At 42.9% G+C, this 16,634-nt stretch overlaps 1 protein-coding gene across 3 annotated transcripts in view; it reads left to right on the forward strand.

The window, feature by feature from the left end:
* The first annotated feature begins 12,169 nt into the window (after nt 1-12,169).
* The window catches only part of MSANTD3 (Myb/SANT DNA binding domain containing 3), a 53,466-nt gene continuing 49,001 nt past the window's right edge, over nt 12,170-16,634 (forward strand). For 2 of the 3 annotated variants that reach the window (XM_088476300.1, XM_088476303.1), the window contains exon 1: nt 12,170-12,510. The gene's annotated coding sequence lies outside the window, so the exon portion shown is untranslated. Of the gene's footprint in view, nt 12,511-12,697; nt 12,827-16,634 lie in introns of those variants that run through there. The other variant, XM_088476301.1, reaches the window with a different exon arrangement.

A 16,634-nucleotide genomic window follows, 5' to 3' on the forward strand; every position in this document is an offset into this window, starting at 1 on the left:
TACAATGCATTCTGCAGCCACTATGATGCAATTTGTGTCAGCACACTCCCGAGAATCCAAGAGAGCACCCTGAATCTCTCAGACATTCTGGACAGGGGTTGCTGAGACAGGGGTGAAGAGGATACTGATTACCTGGGCCCAGGCTTGTCTCGGGGGTGGCCAGGCCAGCCACGGAGATCTTGTAGGAGCAAGCCACCGTGAAGCACAGTATTTTAAGACATTTTAAGTGCTTGTGGCCACACCTCCTCTAGCACACGTGCCTGCTGTATGCCCATCCACTAGACGATAAATTGAGCAATTGAACAATATCGTTATCGTTCAATAATCATTTGCACATTGGTTAAAAAAAATTCTAAAACGACCAGTTCCCGCTGGTCGTTTAGACATCTATCATCAGGCAAACATGCTGGACAAACTGACGATAACGTCAGGTTGAGCATGTTTGCAGATTGATAAGCCTGTACTGAACGACTGCTCGTTCAGTGCAGGCTCATCACAGACTGACAAACGACTGCACGATTACAATGTCATAATCGTGCAGTCGTTTTCATGTCTGCTAGTGGATGGGCAGCTTAAGTCTTAGCGGCCCTGAATCCTCGAAAGAAGGAAAGTATGGGGACAGATATGGAGGAATGTGTGTGCAAAAGTGTTTAGGGCAGTGGTTCCCAAACTGGGTGCCACAGGGCACTTGCAAGGATACCATGGTTGGTGGTTCAGGACCAAATCAAATGTATGGTCTACATGATAGGCAAAACCAGAGCTGATGGCTGTCAATCATAAAATATTTGGACAAACAGAATTGCAACCCTGTCCACCACATAACTGATTGGAAGGATGAAATGTTATCACAAATTACTTATTTATGTAGCATTTCTCTGTAAGAATCTTTTTGCCTAGAGTTGCTGTGAAAACAATGCTGAGACTCAAGGGAGCCGTCAATTAAAAAAGTTTGGGAACCACCGGGTAAGGGGATATGTGAGAAACAGGCGCCTTTTCATTACAAAGTTTATTTACAACAACCGTGTGGAAGGTACAGACATATTGTTGGTACATACACAAAATGTTAACTTGGTATCTGCGTTATAGTGAATTAGCATTCCTTAGTGTCTCCCGACTCCTGCAGGGTGCCATGGTCGCTGGTAGAGACGGTGCCATCTTCCCGGCTGTGCCCTATATCACCTGTGTTACCGGCTCCATCCTCCTCAGCAGCCTGCAATCGGGAACGTCACTTCCGGTGGCAGCGGGATGTGATATCTGGGAGACAGCGGCGGCTCAGTGCGCAGGCGCCGGCTTCAGGCTGGAGACGGAGAGCGGTGGTGAAGCGTGGAGCGCACTAAAACCAGTAATGGATCGTTGGCATCAGTGCCTGCGAACTCTCCAGTTTATATTAATGACATTAAGAAGATAACATACTAACCTATACCCAGGGGCATATTCCAATGACATATATATGTAATGTAAACATAACCTAAATAAACTGTACTTTTAAGATAATATGAAAGCAGTGAGTGTTTGTAGCTATGGCTTATTATTACCATTATACTCAGAAGAAAATGATGATCAGCCTTTATAGGTACATTTACTCAGTTATAGTTTGCATATGTCACAATGGCACATGATGATGATTGGCAAGGCACAGTTAAATAATTTTTACAATTTTGCGATAATACAGCACCAGAAAATAGATAATTGCTTACCAGTTTACATAATGGGCCCCATCCATCTGCAATGGATTGCAGCGATCCCGGGATGCTACAATCCAGCATTGCGGGATCGGATTGCCAATTTGATGACCACAATCAAAATATCGCGATCGTCAAATCGCTGACATTTAATATGGCAAATGTCGATGGTGGGAGGTCGGCGTTAATGTATGGCCACCTTTAGAGGTTTATTTATAATATAGATAAAAATACCTAAATCTGGCATAGCAGGTTTTTTCACCTAATACCCCTTTCACACATATGCCAAAAACCTGTTTTTTTTCTTGTGCACGCACATCGACCCGGGTCTCAGCTATGTCTGAGCAGAAACTACTTGGGTCGTAGTCACGGGTCTGCAACCCTGCAATCCACCAGGGTTATTGGGCACGATTCTATTCTATGCGATGTGAATAGCGCCGGAAGTGAGCTCCAGCAGCTATTCAATACACCGCGCTGCCAAGTCCGACTATAGGATTTCTTCTCGCAACCGCCCGGGGATGAGAGCAGAAATCCGACAAAAGTCCCGGCGCGAGGCTGTTTTCTGCCCTTAGCGCCGGGAAAACAGCATCGCGCCGGGAAGTTAGGACGGGGAATGCCCGTTCTCACGCCTAAAAACCCTGTTTAAGGCGCGAGAACGAGCCTTCCCCGACCTAACATCGCGATGGATTGAATAGCTCCGGGAACTATCTCCCGGCGCTATTTACATCGCGCTCAATTGAATCGAGCCCATTGACTTGCAATCCAGGTCAGTGCCCAGGTTTATGTCTGAAAGGCATAACCTGGGTCTTGATCTGGGTCAGGCCTAAAATACTTGATTGGCGGGCACAGTAGCTGTCATCTCCAGGCGTCCACTGTTAGATGGATAACTGGAGAATTCGGGTCCGTTGTGAAGGGTGACGACCAGGGAATAACCCGGGACCATCACCCAGGTGTGGAAGGGGCTAAGTACTGAAACTCCGGCTTCAGCCCGTGTTCAGTGCCTAGTTAAACCCAGGATTTTTTCTGAAAGGGGTATAATCTGGGCATTCTCCCTACTTAACTAGCTTTGCAAGATGCAATGGCCATTGTCGAGTGGTGACGATTGTGGGCATCAGGGACTCTCCTGTCAAGGATAGCAGCCGTATCTGTACCATCGACTGTCCCCAAATGCAGGGAGATAGCAGATGCAAAAAATAAAGCATTTTTTTCATATTTAATGTATATTATAGTGTCGTTTTTTTAAACTTTTATTTTAAAATGTCTTTATTTTTAAAAAATCTGCACCTGGTAGAGCGTGCTTCAGTTGCAGTGTGCATATGTGTGACAAAGCATGCTGGTTACATGGATGCTTAGAATGGCCGTGACTGGCGAGCAATGCGTAAGTAACTGCTTACTGATGCTGATCAGAATCACTAGCAATGTTTTTATTTTTCAATTAATAGCACCAAATGTTTTTTATCATAGCTGCAATGACTGATATAAATAGATACGGCTTCCTAGCTTCCAACTTTTAATTCTACACTGGTGTCATTTCTCTGTAAATTTAATGAAAATAATAATATAGGATTGTTCAGTAATTTGTCTCTATATAAACAACTGTTAATAAAGAAAGGCTCCTTTAAAATTCTTTGCAAATGAAATCATTTCTCAATTTATTTTTGCATTATACGTCTAGGAATTTTTTAATCATATTATATAATGTGATAGCCCCAAGAGAGCATAAGGAATGGAAAAATGGCCAATGTAACATTTGTACAAGGTAAGTGACATTTGAATTTGAAAATCTACTTCTGTTAAGACACTTTTTCTATACTAAGTGCAATTGTGCAAGTTTGAAAACAATTGTACATTCCACGCAGAGATATATATAGACTTTTCTTTTGGGTGGAGGAGGGGGGTTAACAATAATTTTTGACTTCTAGTCAGACCTGACTTCACTCCTTAGCAGTCCTGAGTCCTGAAGGCCCTGCACCCTACTATACTAAGGAGTCAATTCAATTAGATGTGAGTTTGCAAAAGCAAACTTGCATCACGAAACTCGCATATGAGGGTGGATCCAAAATCGGTGTCCTGACCACGAATAACAGAGAAATTCAAGTTCAAATGGCATTTATTTTTCAACATAATCTCTATTTACTTCAATACACTTCTCCCATCAATGCTCCAACCTCTGATTCCGTTCAGGAAAAAGTTTGGTGATTGGTCCTCAAACCAGTCCTGTACAGCAGTCATTACATTGTCATCAGATGCAAAAGTCTTCCCACTAATGTGTTCCTTGAGCATGAGTGTATATTTCAGTAGGCTCTATTTTCTTCATTTGCAGATATTTAATGACGGCTCGAATTTCAGTTTTTTCCATTTTTCAACTTTGAGTGACATTGTTCAGTTTATTATTTAATATCTGCAAAAATAAAAGAAAAATTGTGCTGTAATTTTCCACAGTGTTCTACTAAGATCTCTAGTACATACAATACCAATACGGGGCGACATCTATTACTACATCAGGACACAGACTTTTGGATCCACCCTCGTACATCGCAGCAATGCGCACACCCAGAAATGAGACATCCAATTAGAAATGGCAATTCACGGGACTTGCTGAGAGATTGTGCGCCTTTTCTGCAATAAATAGCCTGTCAAAGGTTCATGAAAGAGTGGGGAAATCATCCTGAACCCTAAAAAAGTGTCAAATAAAGCTGGGCACACACATCAGCGATGTGCCGGCCCAGCGGCCTGGTAATGTGATGTGACGATATTTCGCATCTATGTATCCACACTGAACGATCTGCCGTATGATAACACAATATATCGTTACATCAGAGTTTCCCAAACTCCTACATTACAGTCCAGGTTTTAAGGATATTCATGCTTGAGCACAGGTGAATTAATTAGTACCTCAGTCAATTTGATTTAACCATCTGGGCTGAAGTATGGAAATCCTTAAAACCTAGACTGTAATTACAGAGTTTGGGAACCTCTGCATTACATACTTCATGTGACAGCACCTTGTTGCCTGTGGCATCTTCCCATCTGACGTGCAGCATATCAGATGGGAAGATGCGACCACCAAATTCATCAAACGATGAATTGGGTGGATTTGGAGGTACTTACACACTATACGATGGTTGTTGCGATCCATCACGGATCGCAAAATCTTCAATATATTGAATAGTGTATACCCAATTAAGATAGCAGGACCATATAGATGGCTATTAATGACCATAATGAAAGTACTTGAAGTTCTTAAAAGGTGTCAAATGACTGATTTTTGCTTTTTTTTATTAATGGTGGAAAATGACAGCTAGCAAGTGTGTTTCAGCAAATGAAAGTCTTTACAGCATTTTGGGGTGCAGAAAAATATATGTAAAGTGATTTTTCAGTGTTTTATACAAGTTTTAAGAAGTTTGAAAAAACACATTCAGCTCCCAACTTCAAGTTCAAAATCCCCTCTGCCATCAATACAACACCTCTACATACATGTTCCACATCATTTACACCTCCATATACCCGTTCCACATAATTAAACCCATTATTGAGCTCACAGATTGTTGGGGTTCAAAGCTGAATTAGGGGTGGGAGAGTCAGCGTGTATCTCTTTGGAGTGTGAAATCTCATCCGGCCTCCTAATTAACTGAAACCATGCGCAGCCTGTGGCTATATTTGTTTAAAATCAGAGTTAGGGCCTGATTCAGACCCACTCGCGAGCGGCTGTCCGCTCGCAAGTGGGTCGATGGTCTGCACTGAGCATGCGCACGACGGAGGGAGCTCCGTCGTGCGCATGCGCCAGACACGACGAGCGAAGGACTTTCCTTCGCTCGTTGTGTCCGATCAAAGGGGGCGTGCTGTCAATGTTGATTGACAGCACGCCCCCTTTGGTGGGCGTGCCTCCCTGACGGGGGCGTTCCCACGGGAACGCCTCCCGTCAGAAGCCGGCCCACTGACATCACTAGTGATGTCAGTGGGAGTGATTTTGGCTCTGATAGAGCCAAAATCACTCCGGAGCTTGCGGTTGAAAACCTCAACCGCAGGCTCTGGCTCGCAATTTCGATGGTCGCGATGGTCACGACCATCGCGGCCATCAAAATGCACGCTCGTATAGCCTGTGGGTGGTGACCCACAGCTATACGAGCGTCCAGGAGGACGCTCCATGAAAATGGAGCCCGGCCCTCATTCAGAGCGTGCGCTCTGCTCAGAGCGTACGGCTCTGAATGAGGGCCTTAGTGCCAGAGACTGGAAGGGGGAGGAGGGTTGCGGAAGCAAATGCAAGTTTCTAAAGGGAGGGTTCTAAATGTTTCAGTATAGAGGGATTGTGCCATACTTGCCTACCTTTTAAATCTCCTCCCCGGGAGAACCCGGGGAGGAGAAGCAGCTGGGTCCCGACGGGGGCGGGGCCAAACGATTCACGACATTAAGCCCCGCCCCCTCCGTGGCAAATTGCCGCGATTTGCGCATATTTAAATAAGGGGTGGGGCTAAATGACGCGATTCATGAAGAATCGTGTCTTTAAGCCCCGCCCTGTACACAGGGACCCGCGATTGCCGCGGAAGTTCTCCCCATTCTGCCCACTTCATTAGGAAGTGGGCAGAATGCGGGAGAAGTGCCTACCCTTCCGGGGGTGCGGGGGGTTACCCGAAAAATCGGGAGCCTCCCGCGAAAACCGGGAGGGTAGGCAGGTATGGATTGTGCAATTCATGTACTTCGAGCCGTATTCAATTTGATTCGCACCCGCGATACTTTTTCGACTCCCGGACTTTCCGCCTACTTCGCCTGTTTTGCATGCGGAAAAGTATCGTGCGCGTGCCCGTTCTCAATTTTAAAGTAGGTGAAAACGGGACCTGGCGAAACTGAAACAAACGGAAAGTCCTGTCAGATTTGGGGAAATCAGCCTGACACCCCCCAAAAGATGCTCTGACATGGGGGTTAGCTATGGTTACCCCCGATTTGGCTTGCTGAAGGTATTTGGTGTTTTTAAACGGGCTCAATAGCTGCTAAATAGCGTTTTTGTATAAGTGGTGCAGAATAGTATTCCGGAGTTTTTTTTCCCAGAAAATAACATTCCAGCAAATTTGGGGTACTTGAAAATGGGGGCCAGCATATTTTAAAGTTGCTAAAGTTAAGTTTAAAAAATCCACCTGCCGCAAGCACCTGCAATGGAAAAAACACCTGGGGCATACTTGGGGACCCCCCTGGAGTCTAGTTCGCTAGTTTTTAACTTTGTCCCCCAACTTTTTTTTTTTTTTACCCCAAATTGAAAGTGTTTTTTTGGGGTGTTCTTAAGTCTTTTTTTTAAATTTTTGACGCAGTTTACCTTTAGGGGACTGTCTTAAGGCTGCACGGGGGTTCCTGCAAAGTTGTACCCCAAAACCCCAATTCTGCACTTTTTTCCGCCTGCTATTCATAGGCGAAACTTTTTCGCCTATTACATTACATTGACTTTCTGCCTAGGCGGAAAGTCTTTGAAATTGAATACGTCGATACTTTTCCGCCTGGCGAAATGACGTCATCGGCGAAACTTTTTTGCCGATTCTGGCTTTTCGCTCCAAAATGAATACGGGCCTTAGACTGAACCAGGCACCTGTTTTGTGACTGCAGCAGCATCCTTAGCTATACCTATCAGTTTACGGTGAACCAGAAAAGTCAATGAGGCAATGATCGACTAATATTTATGAGACACTGAAGTAGGACTTGATTTCATTAGGCACTGGTTTCAAGTAAATTCATACAGTATGCCTTATTCTAATGGATGTTCAGAATAGTAGAGGTTCATTTGGAGAATCTAATTCACTATTTTAATTGATTGAATAGGTAGTATGTATAAACTATCTCAGCTGGGGTTTAGTATCTAGCAATATACTCTCAGTTTTCTCTAAATATTCTGCAAGTCATTTTGCTTAAGAACAAAAGATAGCACTCATATACAGTACATGAAGAGTTTGTCGACTTTTGTACAGTAATGATTCATCTTTGAAGTAACAAGGTTATAAATCCATTGTAGTATACTCAGAGCACAATGTATTTTCAGTCAGAGTTCTCTCCATCACCTCCTGTCTGTGGCAGTCCTGTCTCACACTGGGCTCTATTTATTAACATTATTTTTACTAAAATAAAGTGAAAAAGGGTGTTTTCACACCCTTTTTACATTATTTTAGTTTAACATAAATTTACTAAAGGGCAATTGGAGTAAAATTCAAAAAATTCTACTCCAAACTCTAATTACCACATATTTTTAGTAAGTAGATCTCATTTCCCATAATTGTAATGGCAAATGTGATTTGGCCAAAGCTACTAAAGATAAATTGTGAAAAAATACCGGGGGAAGCCCTGTGATGGGTAGCCGGCCCCAGTGATCAGTTGTGTGGTCTAGACCGCAAGCTGATCACTGCAAAAAAAAATAACACCTGCATCCAGGGTTATGTTATCGGTGATGTCCTCCCCCGGGGCTCCGGTCAGCTGGTCTTCCGGCACCAGCACTGTGACCCTGGTCAGCTGCTGCATAGAGCAGCTGACTGGGGTCACAGTGCAGGATGGGAGACCAGCTGACCGGAGCCCCGGAGAGAAGATACCACTGATCACTGGAGGTAAATGACAGAGTGGGGGGTCACAGGGGAAGAGGGGATCACGCGAGGGGGGGGTGGAGTGTTAAGCGAGCCGGTCGTCGCATGCGCGGCACCTGCTCACTGTATATTTTTGCAAAAAATACAGTGATAGGGCTGCGGAGGAGTTTCGCAGGGACAGAGCTTTATCGCAAGCTCTGTCCCTGCAGGGTATTTTTGATAGATCCCTGCGAATTTAGGCAAAAATATCACACTACAATCTGCATTTCAAATGCGTATTGTAGTAAATAGAGCCCACTGTGACTCAGCTAATGCTGGGGAGTCATCCTCAAATCCACCAGGGGCGGATCTAGACTTTTCTTTTAGGCGGGACAGTTAAATGGCTAAACTTGACTTCACCCCTCCTCCTTTCAAGTCTTAACTCCCACCTTTTATAGAAACGACTCCTCCCCTTTCCAGTTCTGACTACTGTAGGCCCTCCACCCTTCTTCACTATGTATCACGAAAAATTTATATATTTTAGGATAGAAGTCAATTAAGTCTGCTCTTTGCTTTATTTTATCTAAAATACTATATATCAATACAATCACAATAAGGTTCCTCCACTGATTAAATGCATGATAAGCATTTTAGTAGATGCTAAAATAGAGGTATTTTTAGAGGGAATCTTACAGGATTAAAAAGAAATGAAAATCCAAATGAAAGCCAGGTTCTTTAAATAATTGTTAAGCACCTTTGATGAGGTTCCATCAGAAGCCTTCCCACAATTCGATAAACGGCCTCTCTTGGTGGACAGTAAAAGAACACAGCTAATTTGATTGATTGTGTAAAGTTAGATCTCCTTATCTGGTCATCCTTTCATTCAAGTAGGTAGTGACTCCAGTCTGCTTGTTGTTAGTGGTTTGAGCTACTGGGAATTGTCAGTTAAATCTATCAGAATGCTCACTGTATGGTGATTTATATATAGGATCAGACAGGATGTAGTCAGCAGTCGGGATCCCGGCTCCGGAATACCGGCTGATGGCATGCCGAAGGTAAGTATCGGGTGGTTAGGGTTAGGCATTAGGGGGAGGGTTAGGAACTAAGGGGGGGAGGGGTAGGCTAGGTTCAGGCACTAAGGGGGGGATGTTAGGCACCAAAGAGGGAGCATAAGGGTTAGGTTAGGGAGAGAGAGAGGGTTAACAACAAGTGTCGGTATGTTAACCCTGTCGGCATCCCGGCATCGGCATTCTGACCGCTGGGATCCCCACTGTCGGCATTACATACCTAACCCGGATCAAACATATCTTTTCTGTGCAGTTTTAGCTCTGATGCTAGGAGCAAATGATTGGAGGTAACTGTGTTACTGACTGCTCCCATAAAACTGAGCAAGCAGCAAAGCTTTGGGGAGGGGAGGAATTGGGGCATCTAATACTATAAATTTAGTCATGTCAGGCCTCCTTTTCATAGGAGCCAACCTTTCACCCGCCATGAGTGACAGATTAGGGATGGCCATATGAATGTGATGGTTGGCAACCATCAATGTGTTATTTATAATGCCGATGGTTTGTCATTTTGAATGTCTAATGGCTATGGTTGCCACCAGTGATGGCTCCAGTGGTAGGGCTGCAGAGAAGTTCAAAATTCAAATAGGGGAACCACACCAACTGTCACCCCAGACGCTGCCAAACATCGCTGGCTGGCACTCACTGGCACTTGGTGTGGCTACAATATTTGAAGTTTGGACTGTGCTGCAGCCCCACCTCTGGAGCCACCACTGGTTGCCACCATGACTTGCTCCCATTCCAATGGGTTTTATCTATGTTTTGGCCAATGTTTTCTCATGTAGTTAAGTGGCAGTGCTTATTTGCTTTTGATATTTGCAATATCACTCATTTGCGCATGCTTATGAATGGACCATTGATGGTTAACCTATCCAATGGTTTACAAATAAAGGCATGCTGGGATGCCACAACAATTCCATGGTGCCCTTTTAATGTGCTTCCTTCTGACAGATTTCATGGACAGATACGAGTAGTGGCTTCAACAGCACTCACACGTCCAAGGTTCCTATGCTCCTTTCACCACAAAGGTGATAATTTATGTACAGTTGTGTAAATATTCAATCTGAGTAACAAAATTTAATGTTTCAGAAATATTTATGTCAAAGGGTATCACATGGTAATATATTTACTGCTTGGTATCTCTATTATATGGATAGTTATTTCTCCTTATCTTTATAGCACAATGCATATAGCAGTTAACCTCCACTGTCTGAAGAATAAAGAATTATCAGCTATCTCAATAAAAAGTTTTATTCGTAAAAAAACACCATAGTACAACTGTGTGCGAAGACACATCAGAAAAACATTGCGACCATAGCGAAGACCATCGGACACCCTAAAGTTTCTCAGTGTTCACCTCAACTAACCTGCTGAGGCCAGTGACTCTGCGTCTGTGGACAGTCACTAGTTTCAGCATGCCCCCAAAACGCGGTGACACACCTGCGCTTTAAAAGCCCCTCCCCGTTCCCAAACAGCTGCAGATTGTCAATCAACCGTCATCTACTGCCGCACTGCGACTTATGCAGGACCAGATCTACACATGCATAGTGCAGCCCATGCGCACATCAAAAACAATTGGCCAATTTCGACTGAATCGAAATAACGTCCACTTCTGAATCTGTCCGAGAGTGGGATAGGAGACAGTAATCTAATCTATATTATTTTATTAACATTTACTTTACAGTTGGAAGACCTTCCTACACTATCTTTTAATTTCACACCGTCAATGCATGTTAATATCACTATGTTAAGTATGTGTACACACACGTATGTATACATACAGTGTATATAATATATATATACATATATATATAAGAAATATTTATACATTTTTGTAAAGTAAAAGATAAAGCTGTGTACTTATGAACATGAAATAGATACTCCAATACTACATTTTGTAAATTGCATTATGGTGCAATGGTCCCCGTGCCCTAATACTTATATAGGGGAATTCAATATGGAGCGAAAACTCAGTTTTTTGCGTTAATATCGCACCTATGACGTCATTATCGCAGGTTTTAGTTTTACACTGTATTCAATTTCAAAGACTTTTCGCAGGTTCGAAAAGTCTTTGAAAAAAAACGGGGATAACTTTTCACCACTGAATAGGTGGCGAAAAAAAGTGCAGAATTGGGGTTTAGGGGTGCAGGCTTAAAAAAAAATAGCCTGCACCCCTGGGAATGACATTTAAAAAATAACTGTAAAAAAAAAAGTAAAAAATAAAAATAGGGACACCCCAAAAAATTATTTAAAAAATTGGGGTAAAAAAAAAAAAGGGAAAAAATTGTTTAACAATAGGGAAATAGGTTCAGGGCTATACTGCAAGTATGCGGCAGGTGTTTTCTAGAACAGGTGCACAAATGCAGAATTTTTAAAAACTTACTTTAGGGACATCAAAATATGCTAGTACCCATTTTCATGTACCCCAAATTTGATGGGACCACTTAAAAAAACGAAAATAATCACCTAAGTGCTCTTCTGCAACACTTCTTCAATGTCGGGAAAAAAACACCTGCTGCGGCTATTTAAATCCCCGACTTTCATTTACAGGCTAAAACGGGGGTACCCATAGTGATCCCCCATGTTTTTACAACTTTAGGGGGGTCCTACAATTTTTTTAAGGAAAATTTCGTAACTTTACGCTAATCCCACTTTGCAGGCTCCCGTTTTCGTTAGTTTCATATTGAATACGGGGATAAGTGGGTGCGCGCCCGATACTTTATCCCAGGTAAAAGCTCCGATATGAAACGTAAACTTCGACAGCGAAGTTTACGTTTCATATTGAATTCCCCTCATAGATGTGGTGAGGATGCTCTCTGTTAGATGCAGCATCAGTACGTCCCCTCCAGGTTATCCAGTCCAGTTCTTACACATTGCGGGCTGCTGGCAGCTTTGGGAGGAAGGCCTTTTGCATGCACTCAGGTTGAAGAGCCTCAATGGCAGGGATATGATCTGGCTCTGGAGGAAGGGCTACGACTGGGTGTCCTTTGTTCTCAGAAGTACATTAGCAAAAATAATTTAAAAAAAAGACGAAAGATAGATAGGAAAAACAAGCAGTGGCGGAAGGAAGAGCAGCTATACAGCACACAGCAGTCTCTGGCTGGGCAATATCACTACTGGGTGCAGCTTTGCCTCTTTGTCCAGGCAGCAGCTCTTACTCACTGCTTCCATCCAAGTGCAAGCAAACGCTCCGGGACGCGGAGGAAGCTCTCAGGCTCGCCCTAATGCTTGGTAGGAATAATACTGTGTGTGGGCTGCATATACATCTCTGCAGTTTCCTAATGAATTGTTTACTGCTGCCTCTGTCCCTTCCCTCCGCCCCCTCCCGGGCATTCTCCTCCCACTCTCCCTCTTTTCTTTTTTTCCTCTTTTTTCTTGTATGATATTGCCCCCTCCTCACTCAGTTTTCCCATTCCCATCCATTCATTCCTAGTAGGCATGTGATTAAAGTTCACACGAGTAAGGGGAGGTAAATTAGGATGGGGTGTTAAAATAATTTGCTGAAGTGCAGTATGTCTGGAGAAGCCTACGGTATGGTGGTGACAGTGTAAGCCGTTAGTAAGCACATGCACCTTATCTTCAGTTCATGTGCATCATTGTGAATGTATTAATTAATTCCTAGTTTTATTTGTGTACATATTAGCGCATCGCTGTGATTGCCATGGTAACCTGATCCATATCAGACAGGCATCATTTAGCTGCTTTTGTGAGGCCTGTCCGATTTTAGTTTATTATTTGTTGAATTGCAATTACCTTATTTGCCAAATGTTTCTGCCCAATGTATTTGTTTATATATGTACTGGTAATGTTTTGCTGTATGTATATTTGACTTTGTATTTATAAAATATTAGCAAAAATGTCATAAGTCATCAAAGTTATGCATTTTACTAGTGTTTTTATGCAAGTTAAATGCATTCAGGTCAATATAGTAAAATCTTAAATTAATCACCACATGTAAAACATGTTTGCAGTTGACTTGGGGTCTCATGATCACAAATGTTTGCTCACAAATGTTTGAACTTGCAAATTAAACACCAATTAACACTAGGGGGTTCAAGACTTAAATAATTTGGGTGTCATCTAGTTAAAATTCTTCAGAGTGTTATTGTTAATACAAATTTTCCTACACAGGAGAGTTGATGTTTACAAAAATTTTTTCAATGGCTTGGGTGCTGCATACATAATTTGTACTCACAGGAGATTTAGGGCTCAGAGATGTATGCAGTGCGATATTTACGCAGATCGAGCCATTGCACATGCATGTAAGCCGCACTGTGCACACGCAGTGACTGTTCTGCAATTACACTCGCAAAGAGGATCCATTCGCAAACTAATACCTATTTTCCACCAAAATCCAGGGTCTAACCTGGATTTTTGGACATGGTTCCAACCCAGGTCAGACCCAGTTTACACTGCACCTTCAATCCGGGTTATTCCTGGGTCAGCCCTGCTAAATTTGTGAGGTCATAAAAAATGGGAGGTGACTTCTCCACAGCCACCAATCAGCTCATTTTAGGCATGACCCAGGTCGGATAACCCGGTCGGGCCATTTACACTGCACCATTACCCAGGTCCATCCCGGGTCCAACCCTTGTAGCTACCTGGGTTGGATTCCCAGGTCACTTGACCCGGGTTATCCTTTTCCACTGAGCTGCTACCCAGAAATAACCTGGGTTATTGCAGCAGTGGAAAAGGTATAAATGACAGGTAATCAGCATTTAGGGGAGGTAATGGGGGTGGCTAGGCAAACGCAGGCGTGTCTGACTGTTTAAACGGCGTTTCATGGGCTTGCATAAGTTAGCTATTGTGATCTCCTTCGCAGCATGAGAGTTTTCTGCATGTCAGGAGAGACGCAGTTTTTGAGACAGGTCAGACTTTCTGCATTGCTGCCCGATATGCGTTGTTGTTACCGACGTTTACACTTGTGCGTGACAACGTTTGGATATGAGACGGCAGCAGTGGGCATCCCTATGCTCGGATAAGCTTTGGACCCAGCAATTTTTTGCAGCTGCATTCCGTGCGATATCACAGATGCGGTTGCATTAGCGTACATCTCCGAATCAGACCCTTATGGTGCGTACAGACTGGACGATCGACAACAATATCGTTGTTCGATCTCCCGGGTGTGCTGGACGTCGATATCGATCATCCAGCACACCACCAATGCACCAACGACTATAGCGATCAACGATCGCGGGTCCCTATAGTAACCTGGTCGATATCAACCAGGTTCGCATGCATGCACAGGCAATTATCGATATCGACCATGCGTATCCGCGTATCGCACCCAAAAAATGCACGATATTAACAATATGATTGATATCGTTATCGTTCATATCGTCCATTTTAATCGTACCGTGTGTACGCACCATTAGACAGTTCAGTCTGAACATTCAGAAACTATTGTCATAGGGAGAAAGGACCATTTTTCTGTAGCTCATAAACAGTTTGCCCATGGTTAATGGTTAAAAGTCAACTCATCTGAATTTAAAAGCCACTGAAAATTCAACCTCTGGTATATGTACATAACAGCAATCCAAAGGATATTTCAGTATAATAAACATATCACATTTATTAATTAAATTATATTGCAAAAGACACATAAAAGCATATCATTTTTTTTCCTTTTTCATAATAGCATTATTGTCAGTGTGCAATATGTGAAATGTCAGCAAAGTCTCCTGTAGTGCAAAAAAAGACTAAAGAACTTAGAACAAGTGAAATGCGTACCTTTTTTTTTTTGTGTCTGATAGAGTTGCAGAAACTACTAGTGATGCTCATTCATGAAGCTGCAAAACAATGTCTTAAGTGCAAATTACATTCAAGATGGTTGCAAAAGTTTGCACACCATGTTAACAAATATTGTCCTAGGTTAGTGTGTTTGTATGGAAGAGAAGTTAAGCAGGGGTGGAAAACTGCATCTATGGGCCCTATACCAAAGTTTGGAGGAGGGCCCATGATGCTGCAGCCCCTGCTTTGATCTTCTGATCATACATGGTCTTAAGGGGCCTACACACTTGCCGTTTTTTTATTTTTTTTATTTTACATGATTTGCCCGATTCCGACGAAACGTGACAAGTCGTGTAAAATATGCCGATGCGCGTACCCGCTGGTAATTTGACAATCGCAATCACGATGCACTGGAATAGTTAGGAGGCACGATAGATCGTTTGTCACATTGGACAGTTTTTTTTAACACCAAATCGTACTCACGACTGCCGGGGAACTGCTGGGGAGAGTTCAAGGGGAAAGCGGACACATCGTCGGATCGTGAGCACATCGCCAAGTGTGTAGGCACCATAACTCCTCTCATGCACTATCCCTACATATGCTCATATCAGGACTCCTTCTTCTCATCTGATTGTGCATGGCCCCACAAACATTCTCAGAAGAACTGGAGACTCCTGGGAGGTGGACTGGCATTGCTGGGGACCGTTACCTTTGGTGTTCATAGTTTCCACACCCACACCAATGTTAATAGTTCTTTCACTGTCCTTAGAGGAATTTGCATTGGCCTATACTTACACCTTGAAATCCATATCCACCTTATATGGGAATTTATTATTTTTTTCCAAGAAAGCCCCGATGTCACCCCACTCTTCGGATTAATTGAGGATGTAATTCAGGTGTTGCTTAACTGTATTTTAGTAGAAACCAAAAAAAGATAAAATGAATGAAGTAGGCATCCTAAAATGATAGAAGTCAGGTTTTTGAGCAATGTTCTTTTCTCACATTTTCTCAGTTACTTTCCACTATATTGTAAGACTGCATTTTACCTACAGACGTAATGCAATGCTCATGATGAATACAGTGTTTGATAGAAGGATTAGTGGTATTATTTAAGTTTCGATGCAAATAAAATTAAAAATAAGCAATAGACTATAATTGTAAGTGCAGGGCTGCACAAGTCCCGAGCGCCAGATATCCATTGTGCTCATATTATTACTGTCTGCATGTCATTTGCTTGAAATCATTGATATTAATAAATTTACTATCTACTGGCTCCTAAATTATCCTTGTGGCCTGTTTAACTTTTTTCAAAAACCTCCATGAGTTGGAATAAAACAAATAAATTAATAATAAAATATACGATTGTGGTTAAAACCAATGTAACGTCCCCTGTGACAGTGGGTGGAGTGATGCAATGCTCAGTGGCGCCCATTTATCATTCGATATGTGTGGCTATATCCCCGAAAACATCCGTTTTCGGGGGTTAACCACAAATATTAAGTTTCCCCCGGATATATGAAGGAGGGATCCCTATATTCCTGCCTGCAGCCGCATCCCCCATAGGTTTCAATGGTAGATGCGATGCTGCCAGATTTACCAACATATTGGCCCCCGCAGCTAACGCC

Source organism: Taudactylus pleione, unplaced genomic scaffold (genome assembly GCF_031769625.1).
Source record: "Taudactylus pleione unplaced genomic scaffold, aTauple2 ptg000186l, whole genome shotgun sequence".
NCBI classification, from domain to species: Eukaryota; Metazoa; Chordata; class Amphibia; order Anura; family Myobatrachidae; genus Taudactylus; species Taudactylus pleione.